Source organism: Sus scrofa, chromosome 3 (genome assembly GCF_054392235.1).
Source record: "Sus scrofa isolate SSC_HxYL_T2T_F1_AM1 chromosome 3, Sscrofa_HxYL_maternal_Yorkshire_Landrace_v2.0, whole genome shotgun sequence".
NCBI classification, from domain to species: Eukaryota; Metazoa; Chordata; class Mammalia; order Artiodactyla; family Suidae; genus Sus; species Sus scrofa.
This window is the reverse complement of record NC_139385.1, coordinates 71,631,492-71,647,239: the sequence shown is the minus strand read 5'-3', so window position 1 is coordinate 71,647,239 and position 15,748 is coordinate 71,631,492. Positions and strand designations below refer to the sequence as shown.

Sequence of the window (15,748 nt, the reverse complement as noted above, 5' to 3'; positions counted from 1 at the left end):
ATGTGGTGGTGTTGGTGGTGTTATTCTGAGTCTGTTGTGTTTAAATGAGTAATTATGTTGGTGTCACCGACAATAAGGATTTTCTATGTGGGAAAAAGGAGGTACCAATTCATGGAAGATCAAGGAGCTGAGGAAATAACTTGTAGTCCTGAGGGCAAATTGGAAAGACCAATATAAACTCATGACCTATTTTCCAACTTAGATAAAGAGAAACTACCCACTTAAAAGTCCTAGAAACAGGAGTTCCTGTCCTGGCGCAGTGGATAACGAATCCGACTAAGAACCATGTGGTTGCGGGTTCGATCCCTGCCCTTGCTCGGTGGGTTAAAAATCCGTGAGCTGTGGTGTAGGTTGCAGACGCGGCTCGGATCCCTAGTTACTGTGGCTCTGGCATAGGCCGGTGGCTACAGCTCCGATTAGACCCCTAGCCTGGGAACCTCTATATGCCGTGGAAGCGGCCCAAGAAATGGCAAAAAGACCAAAAAAAAAAAAAAAGAAGAAGAAGAAAAAAGTCCTAGAAACAATCATCATCTCAGTAGCTAGGACCAACGCAGGTGCTCAGTATTCTCTTAATACTATTTCCTGGAGTTCCTGCTGTGACGCAACAGGATTGGGGGCATCTCTGGAAGGCTGGGACGCAGGTTCAATCCCCAGCCCCGCACAGTGGGTTAAGGATCTGGCGTTGCTGCAGCAGTGGTGTAGGTCACAACTGTGGCTCAGATCTGATCCCTGGCCCAGAAACTCTATCTGCCATTGACCACTGACAGCAAAATGTGGGAGACTCTTCAGTTTCACATACTGTATGGCAGATAAGAAGTCCTTTCATCCTTAAAGCTGTCCTCTGTGAGGAGTATGCTGTTCTTTATTCTAGTTTTACTCTTGGTGAAACTGAGGCACAGGTAAATTACTTGCCTCAGGTTACCCGTGAGCAAGTGGCAAGGCAGACATCGAAACGGGGCAAACCGAGAATCTGGATCCTTCACCGATTGTGCTCTGCTGCCCTTCTTCATGTCAGTGCCACTTATATTTTGGAGAAACCTTTGACTTGAAAAGTTTCCTTTCCCAGCTTCTTCATTCTTCCATAGTTCCCCTTCTCCTGGTCACCCAGCTCAGTTGTCAGCTTCTCTTTCCATCGTCTTCCATAATCCCTGTTCGGCCTCCAGGTCCTGTTGACTCTCTGAAACTGTCCTCCAACCCCAGCGTCACCCTGTGAGGACACGGTCAGTGAACTTCAGGCCTAACACACTGCAGTGGTGCCCCAACTCCAGCTCTTGCCTCTTCGATTTATCTCCCCTCCTTTTTTTTTTTTTTTTTGGGCCATGACAATCAGCTGCTTGATGTAGGATCTCAGTTCTCAGACTAGGGATTGTACCCATGCTGCAGAGGCGAAAGTGCAAATCCTAACCACTAGACCACCAGGGAACTCCCATCTCTACTTTTTTTTTTTTTTTTTTTTTTTTTTTTTGTCTTTTTAGGGCCCACCCACGGCATATGGAGATTCCCAGGCTAGGGATCAAATTGGAGCTGTAGTCACTGGCCTACACCACAGCCACAGCAACGATGGATCTAAGCCATGTCTGCAACCTACACCACAGCTCATGGAAACCCCAGAGCCTTAACCCACCGAGCGAGGCCAGGGATCAAACCTGGGTCCTCAGGGATATCAGTCATATTTGTTTCTGCTGACTCACAACAGGAACTCCCTATTTTTTTTTTTTAATTGCTGCACCCACTGTGTATGGTAGTTCCTGGACCAAGAATTGAGTCCTAGCCAGAGCTGCAACCTATGCTGCCTCTGTGGCAAGGCCAGATCCTTAATCCACCTCGCTTGACTGGCAGTCGAACCTGCACCTTCACAGCAACCTGAGCCACTGCTGTCATATTCTTAACCCACTGTGGCACAGGGGGAACTCCCACATCTCTATTTTTTAAAAAACCCTCTAAGGTGCCACATTCTTCATATCATTGCCCTGCTCCCAAACCTCCAGTGAATCCTAACTGACCATACAGGGAACATAGCCAGGGCAGTGAGTGTGAAGGTGAGGGAGGTGGACCTGGATTCCAGTGGCATCTCTCCCACTTTTCACCCTGAAACTTACCTGTGGTATCCTCTCCGCAGGGGGCTTTGAGGTGGTCAAATGTGCAAAGAGCATATATATCAGGTGTCTGGGTCAGGATCAGCTCTTGGTTTCCAGAATGGCTGAGTGCTTAGTTTTCACTCCTAAACTGTTTTGCTGTTTTTCCAGCATCTACCTAATGAGAGCTCTGTACAGAAACTTGTCTATCGTGTTTGGACTTCTGGCCCCGTTCCCTTCACGTGTTCAGCTCTCACCACTGGTTTGATCTCCGGCTTTCAAAATCAAATCCAGCCTCGGAGTTCAACCAAAAGAATATCCCCCCTCAGACTGAGGAGGGGATTTGTTCTTCCCCGTAAAGTATTAGAGCATTTGCCACCGACCCCCACTTCTGGGTCTCCCAGGCATTCAGACTTAAGAAAATGTGAGCAGGGGAAGGGGTTGGCGAAATAATACCAGCTTGTATTTTTACTGAAGAAGGGTATTAAAAGAAACAACTATCCTCTACTATCCTCTACTAGCTCTATAATCTCATTTCAAAAGAACTTTTTTTTTTTTTTTTTGCTTTTTAGGGCCACACCCATGGCTTATGGAGGTTCCTGGGCTAGGGGTCTAATCGGAGCTACAGCTGCCAGCCTACACCACAGCCACAGCAACACCAGATCCAAGCTGCATCTTTGACTTACACCACAGCTCACGGCAACGCCGGATCAGATCCTTAACCCACTGAGCAAAGCCGAGGATTGAACCTGCGTCCTCATGAATGCTAGTTGGGCTTGCTCACCGCTGAGCCACGACGGGAACTCCAAGGTATGCATCTTGACTTGAGCTCCCTTCGGAGTGCAGAATGGTTTGAATTTAGTGAGATCGAGCAAGGAAGGAGAGGTTGAAATGGGCTGCCAAGATAACAGATCTTAGAAATTAGGACCTTATTTTAAAGGAAAACAAGGAACTATTGGAAAAAGGGTAATATAATCCCAATTCTGCTTAAAAAAGAAGAAAGAATCAGAAAGTCATAAACACGTGTGTGTGTGTCTCTATGGCTATACGTTCTTGAAAGGAGATGGAGCAGATTTGCACCAGAATCTGGGGAAGCACCTACAGAGGGAGTCTTTCCCTTGGTTAATTGAGCTACTTGAAGAGAGAGACAGTGCAAGAGAAGCATGTTTATGAAAGAAAATTTGGAGATTTGGAGACTTTTTTTTTTTTAATGTCACTTAATCCTGTCCCCCAAATAAAACCATTTAAATATATTGGTCCAGTTTCTGCCAGACCTTTCTTCTGGTGTGTGAATTATGTACTTGTTTCTCTTTTTAAACATCAGTATCTTCATATTGAGATAGAATTTGATGTCTTGTGTTTTTTTTTTTTTTTTTTGTCCTTTTAGGGCCACACCTGTGGCATATGGAAGTTCCCAGGCCAGGGGTCATATCAGAGCTGTAGCCTCCAGCCTAGGCGACAACCACAGCAACGCCAGATCCAAGCCACATCTGCGACCTATACCACAGCTCATGGCAACGCCAGAGCCTTAACCCACTGAGCCTGGCCAGGGATCGAACCTGGGTCTTCATGGATACTAGTCAGATTCGTTTCTGCTGAGCCACGACAGGAACTCCTGTCTCGCTTTTTTCACGTAATATTTTTCCACGAGCTTTGTCCCCCACGGACACACTTAACCATTTCCTTATTTTTTAGAAACTTTTTTTTCTGGCATTTTTCTCTTTTAAGTAAAGTGTGTGTCTTTTTTAAAATGTGTACACTTTAGGAGTTCCCGTCGTGGCGCAGTGGTTAACGAATCCGACTAGGAACCATGAGGTTGCGGGTTCGGTCCCTGCCCTTGCTCAGTGGGTTAAGGATCCGGCGTTGCCGTGAGCTGTGGTGTAGGTTGCAGACGCGGCTCGGATCCTGCGTTGCTGTGGCTCTGGCGTAGGCTGGTGGCTACAGCTCCGATTCGACCCCTAGCCTGGGAACCTCCATATGCCGCGGGAGCGGCCCAAGAAATAGCAACAACAACAACAACAAAAAGACAAAAAAGACAAAAAAAAAAAAAAAAATGTGTACACTTTATATTCTACAAGTGTCCAAAGGTAGGATCCGTCTTTTTGTCCAAGTCATTTATGGACCACAGTTCCTTTAAATTAAAAAGATTGTATTATAGGCACACTAAAAAGAGACTTAGCCAACAGTTAAGTGGACTTCCAGTTTCTGAAATGGCAAGTAAGAAGCTTGGAAGTCACCACTCAATCCTGACAACAAGTAAAAAGATGAATACCCTGAGAAAAAAAAAAACCCAAAACCCACAACCCTTCATAGAAACATCACAGAGAGAAAGTCACAGGGCAACACGCTGTTTCCAAAGTGAGACAAATAGGCAGATATAGAAAATAAGAGGTTACCAGAGTAGAAATCACGATCAGAAACCTCCACTGGAACCAGTGCTAAACTGCAATTAACAAATGGCTGTTGGGAGTTCCTACTGTGGCTCAGCGGGTTAAGAACCCAACTAGTATCCATGAGGAGTCAGGTTCAATCCTTGACCTCGCTCGATGGGTTAAGGATCTGGTGTTGCCTCAATCTGCAAGCAGCGTAGGTCTCAGATGCCGCTTGGATCTGGTGTTGCTGTGGCTGTGGCGTAGGCAGGCAGTTGAAGCTCCGATTTGACACCTACCCTGGGAACTTCCATATGCCACAGATACGGCCCTAAAAAGAATAAGAAAAAAATAGAAAGAAAAAAAAGTAATAGCTTCAAATTGCCACTGTTTTTACTGGTGTTCCTCGGCCATGCACCACATACAGTGACTTGATTGTGTTGTCAGAGGAAAAGCTGGGGGCAATGGGTGGATATCCCGTTTTCATCTGCTGTTAGTTTGTCATAAAGAGACAAATGTGGAGTTCTCGTCGTGGCGCAGCAGAAATGAATCTGACTGGGACCCATGAGGTTGAGGGTTCGATCCCTGGTCTTGCTCAGTGGGTTAAGGATCCGGCGTTGCCGTGAGCTGTGGTGTAGGTCACAGACGCGGCTCGGATCTGGTGTTGCTGTGGCTCTGGTGTAGGCCGGTGGCTACAGCTCCGATTAGACCCCTAGCCTGGGAACATCCATATGCTGAGGGAGTGGCCCTAAAAAGACAAAAGACAAAAGAGAAGGAAAAAAAAAAAGAAAGAAAGAAATGTCTTAAAACTTTCCACAACGTGATCTAAGTGTGGATAGATTCCTTGACTTTTGAAATCTTGGTTCTTCCAGGATTAATGTTCTATTGCTGGGGTGGTAGCTGGGGTGGGGGGAGGGGACGATGACATACAAGTGTCCCCAGAAGCATTACAGGGTATATTGAAAACCCTTTCAAACATCTGCAGGAATCTTGCATCTTGCTGGTGGAGCAGGTTGCTAAGCCAGCCAGAAGGAACAGTCCCCACCGCAAGCTCAGACTAGGGGAAAGGGGTCTGTCAGGATGCCCTGACCCAGGCCCACACACCATCTATCCTCAGCTATCTGGTGCTTCCTCCCAGAAGCCCGGCTGGCATTTCTTCTTTGAGTTGGAACTGAGCTTTTCCATTCCTCACTTACTCCCAGAGACCTGAGAATCCCTTCGCATCTGAGAATCATTCTTCGCTGGCTGAGATCACAGGGATATCCGGCCTAGCAATTTGTTGTCTGGCCTCTGCCTGGATACCTGCTGTGAGGGGGGCAGCGCAGAGGAAACTGAATTCCTCCTTGTCCACAGGATGGCCTTTCACTTTTCAGAAGACTGCCTTCCCGTGTTGTCTTCTCCTCACACTGACCATTTCTAGACGACATTGTTTTGTTTGGGATTTTTTTGGTTTGGGGTTTTTTTTTTGGGGGGGGGGTTGCATCATGGCATGTGGAGGTTCCCAGGCTAGGGAACTGCCGCAGCAGTGGACAACACTGAATCCTTAACCACTAGGCCACCAGGGAACTCCAGACAACATAGTTCTGAAATCCTTAGCCTGTCACTCCACTCTGGACCAGAACGCCACTCTCTGGGCATTGGGGAGGAACAGCAGACATTTCTGAAGTGGCTTCTTCTGCGGGGAACCATGGAGCAGAATTGACTCACCCTGAGTTATTGGCACGCATGTAGCTGTCAGGTCAGCCATAGCCCCCTCCGTGCCCTACCTGCTCTTAGCAGTGGGATGTCTGTGGGTGTAGGACTCAATCCCGGTTAGCCTTTGCCTTTGTGGTTTTATTTCATTTTCCCAAAATAGTGTAGGGGTTATGCAGGCAGACTCTCAGGCCGGGGGTGTGTTCCGATTCCACCCTGGACTAGTCAGATCACTTCCTTGTGCCTCAGTTTTCTCACCTGTAAAATGGGACCCTAACAGCTCCCACCTTAGATGATTATATCAGTCAGGTATGAACCACAGTATCTGGCTGTTGTGAGACAGTGGAAACGTTAGCCTTGTCGCAGTGCTTTGGATCTTCTCTGTGTTCTCTCCAGGTCATTGCTCAGAACCATGGGCTGAGTAGCCCAGGCCTGAAGCGTTACAGCTCCCATACAGTTCGTTCCGACCTCTGGAGGGGGTATTTTCTGGAGTCTTGTTTTTGTTTTTGCTTAATGTATGTTTGGTTTTGTAATTGGTTTGTTTTTGTTTCTGTTTTTGGCCGCCCTGCAGCATATGGAGTTCCTGGGCCAGGGATCAGAGCTGAACCACAGCTGTGACCCACTGTGCTGGGCCAGGGATCGAACCAGGGTTCGAATCTGCATCCCAGCACAGCACAGATGCCGCCGATCCTGTTGCAACACAGAGGGAATGCCTGTCATTGTTATATTTTATTTTATTTTTTCATTTTTTTTTGTCTTTTTGCCTTTTCTAGGGCCGCTTCCCATGGCATATGGAGGTTCCCAGGCTAGGGGTCTAATCAGAGCTGTAGCTGCCAGCCTGTGCCACAGCCACAGCAATGCGGGATCCGAGCCACATCTGCAAACTACACCACAGCTCACAGCAACGCCGGATCCTTAACCCACTGAGCAAGGCCAGGGATTGAACCCGCAACCTCATGGTTCCTAGTCGGATTCGTTAACCACCATGCCAGGACAGGAATTCCCATTGTTATATTTTAAAAGGTTTTATTGGAGAAGTTCCTGTTGTCACTCAGCGGGCTAAGGACTCAAGTTTGCTCTAGGAGGATGCGAGTTCCATCCCTGGCCTTGCTTATTGGGTTATGGATCCCGTATTGCCACCAGTTGTGGCACAGGCTGCAGCTCTGATTGAACCCCTGGCCTGGGAACTTCCATATATTATAGGTGTGGCCCTAGAAATTTTAAAAATAAAAGGAAATTTATTGGAGTATAGTTGACATACAATGTTGTGTTAGAATCAGGTATACAGCAAATGAATCAGTTATACATACACGCATCCATTCTTTTAGATTCTTTTCCCGTATAGGTTGTTACAGAATATTGAGTAGAGTTCCTTGTGCTATACAGTAGGTCCTTGTTGGTCATCTGTTTTGTATGCAGTGGGGTGTTTATGTCAATCCCATACTCCTTAATTTATTCCCCCCCGCAGTAATTATTATTTTAAATCTCTCTCAGCAGCTTCCCTATATTCAGCCTGACCAAATGATCTGTGTAAATATTCTATGTATTTCCTTTCCACTTCTTTCTAAATCATATTTTCTCCTCTGCGCTTCTACCTCAGACTTAGTCATTGCTCAGCAAATACTGATTGTGCCTATTGTCATTTACACGTGGGCACCATATTGACCTGGTCACTGGGGCCACTACAGTGATATGCATGTCCTGGTGAAGCTGCCATTCCAGGGACATACGTAGACATCTGGAGGTCTCATCTTCTAAGTCTGGCTGACCTCTGTGAGGTCACATTGACCATCTGCATGCAGATCTTGAATTTGTTAACCCCCGTTCAGCATTCAGGCGCTAACCCGCTGGAGACTGTAAGTGCTTTCTTTTTATCCTCTTTCCGCTATTTTCTCTCCTATGCATTAAAGAATGTCTCCTCCACTATGACCTTTTCTTCCCAAATTATACCTGGAAAGAGCAAGGCCTCAGAAAACAGAAATGTTGATGCACTTCGGTTCTTGGAAACATTCATCTTGACCTTCACCTGGTTAGAGGTACCAGCAGCAGGGATGAGAAGAGCGGGCTGCACTTAGAGCTTAGCAGGTATGATTTAGGAGAACGGAGCAGATTCTTTATTATTTTATCCTAACCTGGTGAGTCCGTACACTGTTTCCTTAGATATTCTCTAAACGACTCAATTCAGATTTTCTTTTTTTCTTTTTTTTGTCTGTTTGTCTTTTTAGGGCCCCACCCACGGCATATGGAGGTTCCCAGGCTAGGGGTCTAATTGGAGCTGTTGCTGCTGGCCTACCCCAGAGCCATAGCAATGCTAGATCCAAGCCGCATCTGAGATCTACACCACAGCTCACGGCAACGCCGGATCCTTTACCCACTGAGCGAGGCCAAGGATCAAACCCCCAACCTCACGGTTCCTAGTCGGATGCGTTTCTGCTGCACCATGATGGAAACTCCAATATTTATTTTTTTTTAACATACGATAAAATCCCCTCTTTGTGGGTACAGTCTTATGGGTTTCAACAAACTGCACCACCAGAGGCACAGTACAGGACAAGTCCATCTGCCACCAGATTCCCCTGGGTATCACCTTGTAGCCAGCCCCTCCCCCCACCCCCCGTAGTCAGTCCCAAATCCTGGGAACCACTGATCTTATCTCTATCCTTATAGTTTTTCCTTTTCCAGGACTCGTAAGTGGATTCATACAGTCTGTAGTCTTTTGAGTCCAGCTTCATTCACTTAGTAGAATGCATTTGAGATTTATTCTTATTGCTGCTTGACTGAGCAGTAACTTTTCACGACTGAGTAGTATTCCATGGTGTGGATGAACCAGTGTTTGCCGATCTATTCACCTGTGAAAAGACATTGGGATTATTTCCAGATTTGGGTGGTTATGCATAAAATCTTTATGTATAAAGTGCTTGTATGAGAGAATAATTTCTTTCATATGCTTTTTTACCCTTTTAGTCATTTTACTTTTCAGCCCTATTGTTCCACCCAGATTGAAAGGTTGTGGGAATTTTGGTAGACTCTATGATCAGTTACAGATGACAGGGCATTTTGTAATGGAATGCTGCCCCCATTCTTTCAAGGAAAACAAAAACAAAAAACAAAAAACGGGATTTCAAGTACTCCCAAACATATGCCCAAGAATTTCTCACCTCCAAGAAGTACTGGTTTTGAACCAGTACGCCATCCACTGGAATTTATTTTATGCCCAAAGTGGATCGCCTTACTTAAATTTCCCTTCTTTGGTCTGAGGATATCTTTCTAAATCACAAAAATACAGCAATGCTGAGCAAATGATGAAGATACAAAACGCCCGGGAATGTCAGAATGAGGGTTTGTCCTCCACTTTGAACACGTGGGAAGAAAGGTGAGGTGAGCAGGAGTGTGTGGACGCTGGCATTTTCCCAGGACGAGGGAGGGGTGTTGAATGCGATGAGGCTTGGGGATTTAACTTGCTTCTGAAGGGCATTCCCCAATCCTGCTCTGGGATAATTCCCCAACTACCATTTAATCAGCTCCATTAAACCCTGCCCTGTCTAGTGCACTGTGCTCCAGACACCGCTCTCCTGGGCTCTCAGTAATAGCTCAATTGTGTGTAAGTGGCTGTGAAGAGGCTCTGTGTGCTGGATGAATAGACCCCATCTCCATGGAAACCAGCGCCGGGCTGAGGGGCTGACCTTTGACCCACTTGTTGCCACCATACTGTTAACCACTGGTGCCTCTTGGGTGGAGAAAACAAGCAAGGAAATGGCTGTCAACGTTGTTTTCATTTTCCCTTAGTTTCGACCTAGGTCCACACTACGTAGGAATAGCACACCGCTCTTACTACAAAGCCTTTGGATAGTTTGAGTTATTTAATCACAGATTCTGTCTGGCCTCCCCCGCTCTGTGCCAAGCCTTTTCCTTATCCTGCAGAACTCAGCACCGTGTGGCAGGATTGCCTCGTCATCCCCATTAGGGAGATGCTGGGGAGCACGGTTCCTGAGGGACAGACCCCTGTACTTGGGAGTCACTACATTGTGACCATAGTGCATTCGGCCATCTCTGTAAGGGAACTAAGGCTCTACCTGAGACTCAAGACCTTGTGAAGCTCAGTGAGAAGACGTGTACCCGGGAGGCTCTCCAGTAACCTAAGCGTGAGGATCTCAAGCCCAAGGGTAAGCCCTGCACCTTTTTGGCGATGACAAAAACTTGGCCACGTGACAACCTTGCAGATCAGCCAAGTTAGCTGTAGCAGCCCTGTAGTCATTCCTTAGCTTGTGCCCTGGAAATATTTTAGGCCCGGTGGCACTCTCTGAGTCAGGTCAATTTTTTCTTCTCCCCCAGGCTCCATCCTTTGCTCTGAACTGACTTGGGTTGTCGTGGTTGTCCTGGAGCCCATGAAGACATCACAGACAGAATCAAGCCTGTCATCCCCAGGTTTCCCTGTGGAGGGGCCCCTGACCAGGGTCGGACAGATAGACAAACAGACACACACACACACACACACACACACACACACACACACACCCGTGCACATCTCCTAGGGATGTGGCAGAGGCCTCTGGATGGTATATTGTAAGCACGCTTTGTACCCAGAGCTCAGAGTGCAAAAGTGAGTATTTCTAGGAAAAGCTGATTTGTCACATTTCTGGCTGGGGCCACCCCATCAGACAAGTTAGGTAATCTCTTGAAAAGGAATCTTTTCATCCCAGAAGTGGGAAAGGAAAGTGACCCTTGGTTCCTGCAGTACTGGGACACGGGATGGGGTGGGTTGAGGGTGGGGCGGGTTTTGTGCATTTATCCCTCTGAGAATGTGTCATTTGTGGGGAATGGAAACGCAGGCGGGACCAGGAGCCGCAGACGCATTCCTTGGAGAAAGTTGGTCAGACAGCAGAGCAACATCCTTCTTTAGAGACAGAACCTTCAGGAATTCCATGGCTTTCCAGGAATTACAGGAATTATATTCTTTACACCTCAAGTCACAATCTTGAGTTCTTTTATTTGGACTTTGATCTCATAAAGTTCACATTAGTCTGGGGCATCTCCCTCACTGCAGAGGCTAATGAGGGGTGCTTTCTAGCTGTGTCTGGTTTGATTTTCCCATCTGGCCTTGAGTATAGTCAGGGAGGTAATCGTTTGGGGCACCTCTTAGGACTGCAGATGTCCAAAATACTTTCCAGGTCTTCAGTTAGCTAGCTAGCTAGTTTAGTTCTAAGATATTTGAACAGCTGGTCCAGTGGGGATTTTTTTTTCCACCTCTTGCCTACAACTTGATCAAGGCTTGGATTCTATGATACTTAATCAAGGATGCCCGTGGTACATGTCCCTAGCTGGTCACCTGGAGGTCTGCAGTGTGCCTGCCTTTCCTTTGCTTACTTGACGGGGCTTAGGTGTTGCTGCATAGCTGCTTGTGTCCTGAGCTGCAGAAAGGCAGCCTGCACAGGCATCCTCGAGATCATTTTCTGTAAGCAGTTCAGCAGGCTTTCACTTTTCTGGGCCCCAGAATGCGCCATTATCAGCAGACAGGCTATTTACAGGAGACTGGCTTGGGGTAGCTTTCCCGTTGCCCCAGGTTGGGGGGGGGGCGGAAATACACGTATATTAACCCTGGGCTTGCGGAGGGGAGGAATGAGCGTCCCTGCGTTCTGCAGCTGTGTAAACAGTCCAGAGGGAGAGGATAATGGGAGAGGAGGGGGGTGCCCAATGGAGGGGCCTCCCTGGGGGCCTTGGGAGGACTCTGAGCCAGGTGGGGGAGGGGCGGGTAAGAATGGGAGGCATAAGGGGGGTGGTACACAGGCCTTTTTTTTTTTCTTCACACTCAGACACACTTTCACCCAAGTAGGGGTGATGTCGAGTGATGAAAAGCCTAAGTGGTCTGAGCCTGTTTGACCGAATGAAAGGAAGGAGAGGAAAGTGATTGGAGAAGAAGGTGATGGGGGGAGGCCATGAAGGAGGGTCATGGCAGGTGACAGGTGGCGCACTCTCGGGGTCGCCTTCAAGAAGGGCTCTTGTTCTCAATGCAGTCGTTTTTTCCAGCAGCAAATGGTGATTAGGTTTCTGCTGTACATGGAGGACAGGTCTTGCGTGGTGGCTGCTGTTGGGGATTCCCTTGCAGGACACAGGCCCTATTCACAGAGAGTGCTTAAGCCGCCTGGGAAGAAAGGCTGGTGCACAAATGACTGCCCTCCTGGCCTGTGTGTGGAGGAGAGGCAGAGGCTGGGGGAGCCCTGGCTGAGGGGCGGGGCCGGGGGACTAGAGCCCCGGCTCCTCCCAGCACAGTGATGATTCAAGGAAGAGCATGGCTATGGAGCCGGGTTGGGGTTTGAACCTCAGCCCTCATCAGGTACCACCTGAGCTGGACTCTTCCATCTTCTCTGACATGCAGATGATGGCAGCTCAGATGGTGGGTGGTAAATGCAGGATTTTACCAAATCTGTGGCACAGGTTCGTAGCCATTGGGCACCACTGGGGACCCTACTCTGGGTTCCTCCTTTCATATTTCATTCAGCCCTAATTCATAGATTGCCTTCTAGAGCCAGTCCCTATTCCAGGGTCTGAGACAGGCTGGGTCTGCACCCCCAGGGACCTCACATTCTCCTGGGGGGAGAAGGATAAAGCACCACCAGGCAGTAATGACGAGCTGGGCAGAGAACTAAAACAGGGCAGTGTTTGAGGAGCAACGTTAGACTGGGTGGACGGGGTGCTGTTGGGAGACCCCAAAGTTGAGAGGATGGGAGTGATGCAGAGATCCAGGTGAGGGGATCCCTGGCAGAAGGAACCGTTAAAAAGACCTCGGAGTGGGGAGGGAGTCGGAGAATCAGAGAGGAGGGCGGAGGCCAAGTCAAACCCTAGAGTTTGGTTTTTACTCCATGTGCGGAGGAATTGATTGGAGGATTTTTAAGAAAAGGGATGTGACATTGTCTGATATAATTTTTGGGGGGGAGTCTTGCCCGTGGCATGTGGAACTTCCCGGGGCAGGGATCGAACCTGCCCCATAGCACTGACCCAGGCTGCTATAGTGAAGATGCCAGATCCTTAACCCCTTGCACCCCAAGGGAAATCCATTTGATATAAATTTTTATTTATTATTTATTTTTTTTAGGGCCGCACCCTCGGCATATGGAGGTTCCCAGGCTAGGGGTCCAATTGGACCTGTAGTCATTGACACCACAGCTCACCACAGCGCCAGATCCTTAACCCACTGAGCGAGGCCGAGGATCAAACCCGCAACCTTAGGGTTCCTAGTTGGATTCGTTTCCACTGCGCCACGATGGGAACTCCTGATATAAATTTTTAAAACAGTTTTCCAACTACTGTGTCTAAAGGGATGGAAGTGAGGACAGGAGTTGGGTCCAGAGTGGGTGCTTATTTGGGAAATATGTGCACCCCACCTCCTTCGATAGACTCAGCTGCCAGGCTGAGGTCCCCCTGCCATCCCTGTGCAGGCTCCTCCCCAGGCAGGCAGTCGGGGACCCGCCCTCCCTGGGGTCCTTGTACCCCCTTCCCACTGCTGCGGTTTGGGTTGGAGCCCTGCCCCGCCTGGACTCAGAGAGACAGCATCCCTCCCCTCCTTCCTGGGCACAGCTCAGACCATTTTGCATCTGTATACTAGTCTCTCTCAAAGTCCTCAAGCCCTGGGAAACTCTCTGCCCCCCAAAAACAGTAGGAACAGTGGATTTGGCCCAGGTCTACCCTTGGTCCAGTGGAGGACTTTGCACTGACCACTCTAGGGCAACGCTACCTGGTATCAAATATAATGTGAGGAGTTCCTAATGTGGCGCAGTGGGATTGGTGGCTTCTTGAGAGCACTGGGACGCAGGTTCAATCCCCGGCCCAACACAGTGGGTTAAGGATCCTGCAATGGCACAGCTGTGGCTTAGGTTGCAACTGCAGCTTGGCTGTGATCTCTGGCCCGGAAACACCGTATGCCACAGGGCAGCCAAAAAATAAAAACCATGTGAGCCCCAGAGGTCATTTAAAATTTTTCTAGTAACCACATTAAGAAAAGAATTAAAAGGAAACAAGTAATTTTAATCATGTATTTTATTTAACCCACTTTATCCACAATATTATTTCAACATGTACTCAACATATAAAGCTATTCCCAAGGTGCTTTGTATTCTTCCGTCCTGAGTTTTCGACGTGTTTTACGTGGGCAGCATCATTCCAAGCCCTCAGAAAACACATGGGGCTCCTGGCCACTGTGCCACACTGCACGGGTGGCTCTGGGAACCTCCCTTTCCTCTTCTGCACAATGGAGATGAGTCCCTCCCTCAGGGGGCTGTTGTGAATACCAAGTGGAGGAAGCCTGAGGACTGCAGTGGAGATTTAGGATCTTCCAAACTAAGCTACCATTCCAGAAGGTGTGGATGGGGAAACCAGAGGGAGAGTAGGTGGGCTGATGTGGGAATATGCCTCCTGATTCTAACAGCCCCTTTGTTACAAGCGAGAGATAATAGAAACCCACAAACACACAACCGTAAAGTGCCTAAAATAGCGCATATACTTAATGAACTAAATTACGCAGGGGCAGAATTTAGTGTCTTGCTGAAATTTGAAAAAGTAATCTTTCAGCAAAAAAGAGAGAGAGAAATGTATTTTCCTCCTAAACCATGGTAACAGTAAACGTGTGTGATGCATTTTGTTAAGTTGTATTTTAATGGAAATATTAAATCTGTGGCTTTTGTTTTTGTTTTTAAGGAAATGGAGAAAGGAAGGAAGCTGGAGGGTTTAAATTCGTTATGCTAGCTTTGGATTCTGCAGAATCAGGAAATCAGAAAGTACAAGTTCTCAGAGCAGTGACATTTAACTTGATTGAGGAGGGCACGCCCAAGGTCACCCCTTTAAAGGGTTTGTCTTCCTTTTCAGCATTTTTCACAGCATGTCTTTTGGAGCTCAGCATTTTTTTGGTCTTTCTTTTTCAGTGTGGGAACAGAAGTTGGAACGCTAGGGTTTTCTCACTTGACTCTGTGAGTGCCTGGTCCTCAGTGCCTTCTATATTATATGATAGTACTCTGTGGAGGTTTGTTGATTGGCTTACAGATAGTGCCTCAAGGGTGGGGAACAGTAGAGCAGGTGTTCTTCTGGTTCTCTGACCCAGAGGACTGGATGTGTTTTCATTTGTTTGTTTGTACTTCTTTTTGGCCACTGCCCAACGGCATTCGGAAGTTCCCCAGCCAGGGGTCAAACCCGTGCCACAGCATTGACAACTTACCAGATCCTTAACCCACTGCAGCACCAGGGAACTCCTTAGATGCATTTTTAAGTAGTCCTTATTCATGTTCGATAATTAGGCCCCAAGCATATTTTTATTTTATTGGCTCCCTTAGAAACTTTTAAAAAAAGAAGTTAAATACAGCCACTGTTTATTTTTAATCTTTTAACGAAACTCTCCTAAACTTTAGGAGCTGGACAACCACATGAGTCTAGGAATAGTTTGTTTCTATTTTTCCATAAATATTCCTTTCAGGTTTCTTTTTGCTTGCTTGCTTTTTTATGGCCAGGGAAGTTTTTAAATTACCGGAAGTCTAAAGATATCTAGCTTTAAGAAACTGATGAGAACTTCTTCCACTATCCGGATGACATCTAATCAAACTAAGCATTTACCTACAGGACCCCAGAGGG

The 15,748-nt window shown here is 47.5% G+C and overlaps 1 protein-coding gene and 1 long non-coding RNA gene across 5 annotated transcripts in view; both read left to right on the top strand.

Annotated features, from left to right (window-relative positions):
• TCF7L1 (transcription factor 7 like 1) overlaps positions 1-15,748 on the top strand; it is a 180,611-nt gene that overhangs the window by 103,556 nt on the left and 61,307 nt on the right. The gene's annotated exons all lie outside the window — the stretch shown is intronic.
• LOC146404703 (uncharacterized) lies at positions 12,767-14,131 on the top strand. The gene is made up of 2 exons (XR_014841571.1): positions 12,767-13,425; positions 13,788-14,131. It is a non-coding gene; the product is annotated as an uncharacterized LOC146404703 (long non-coding RNA).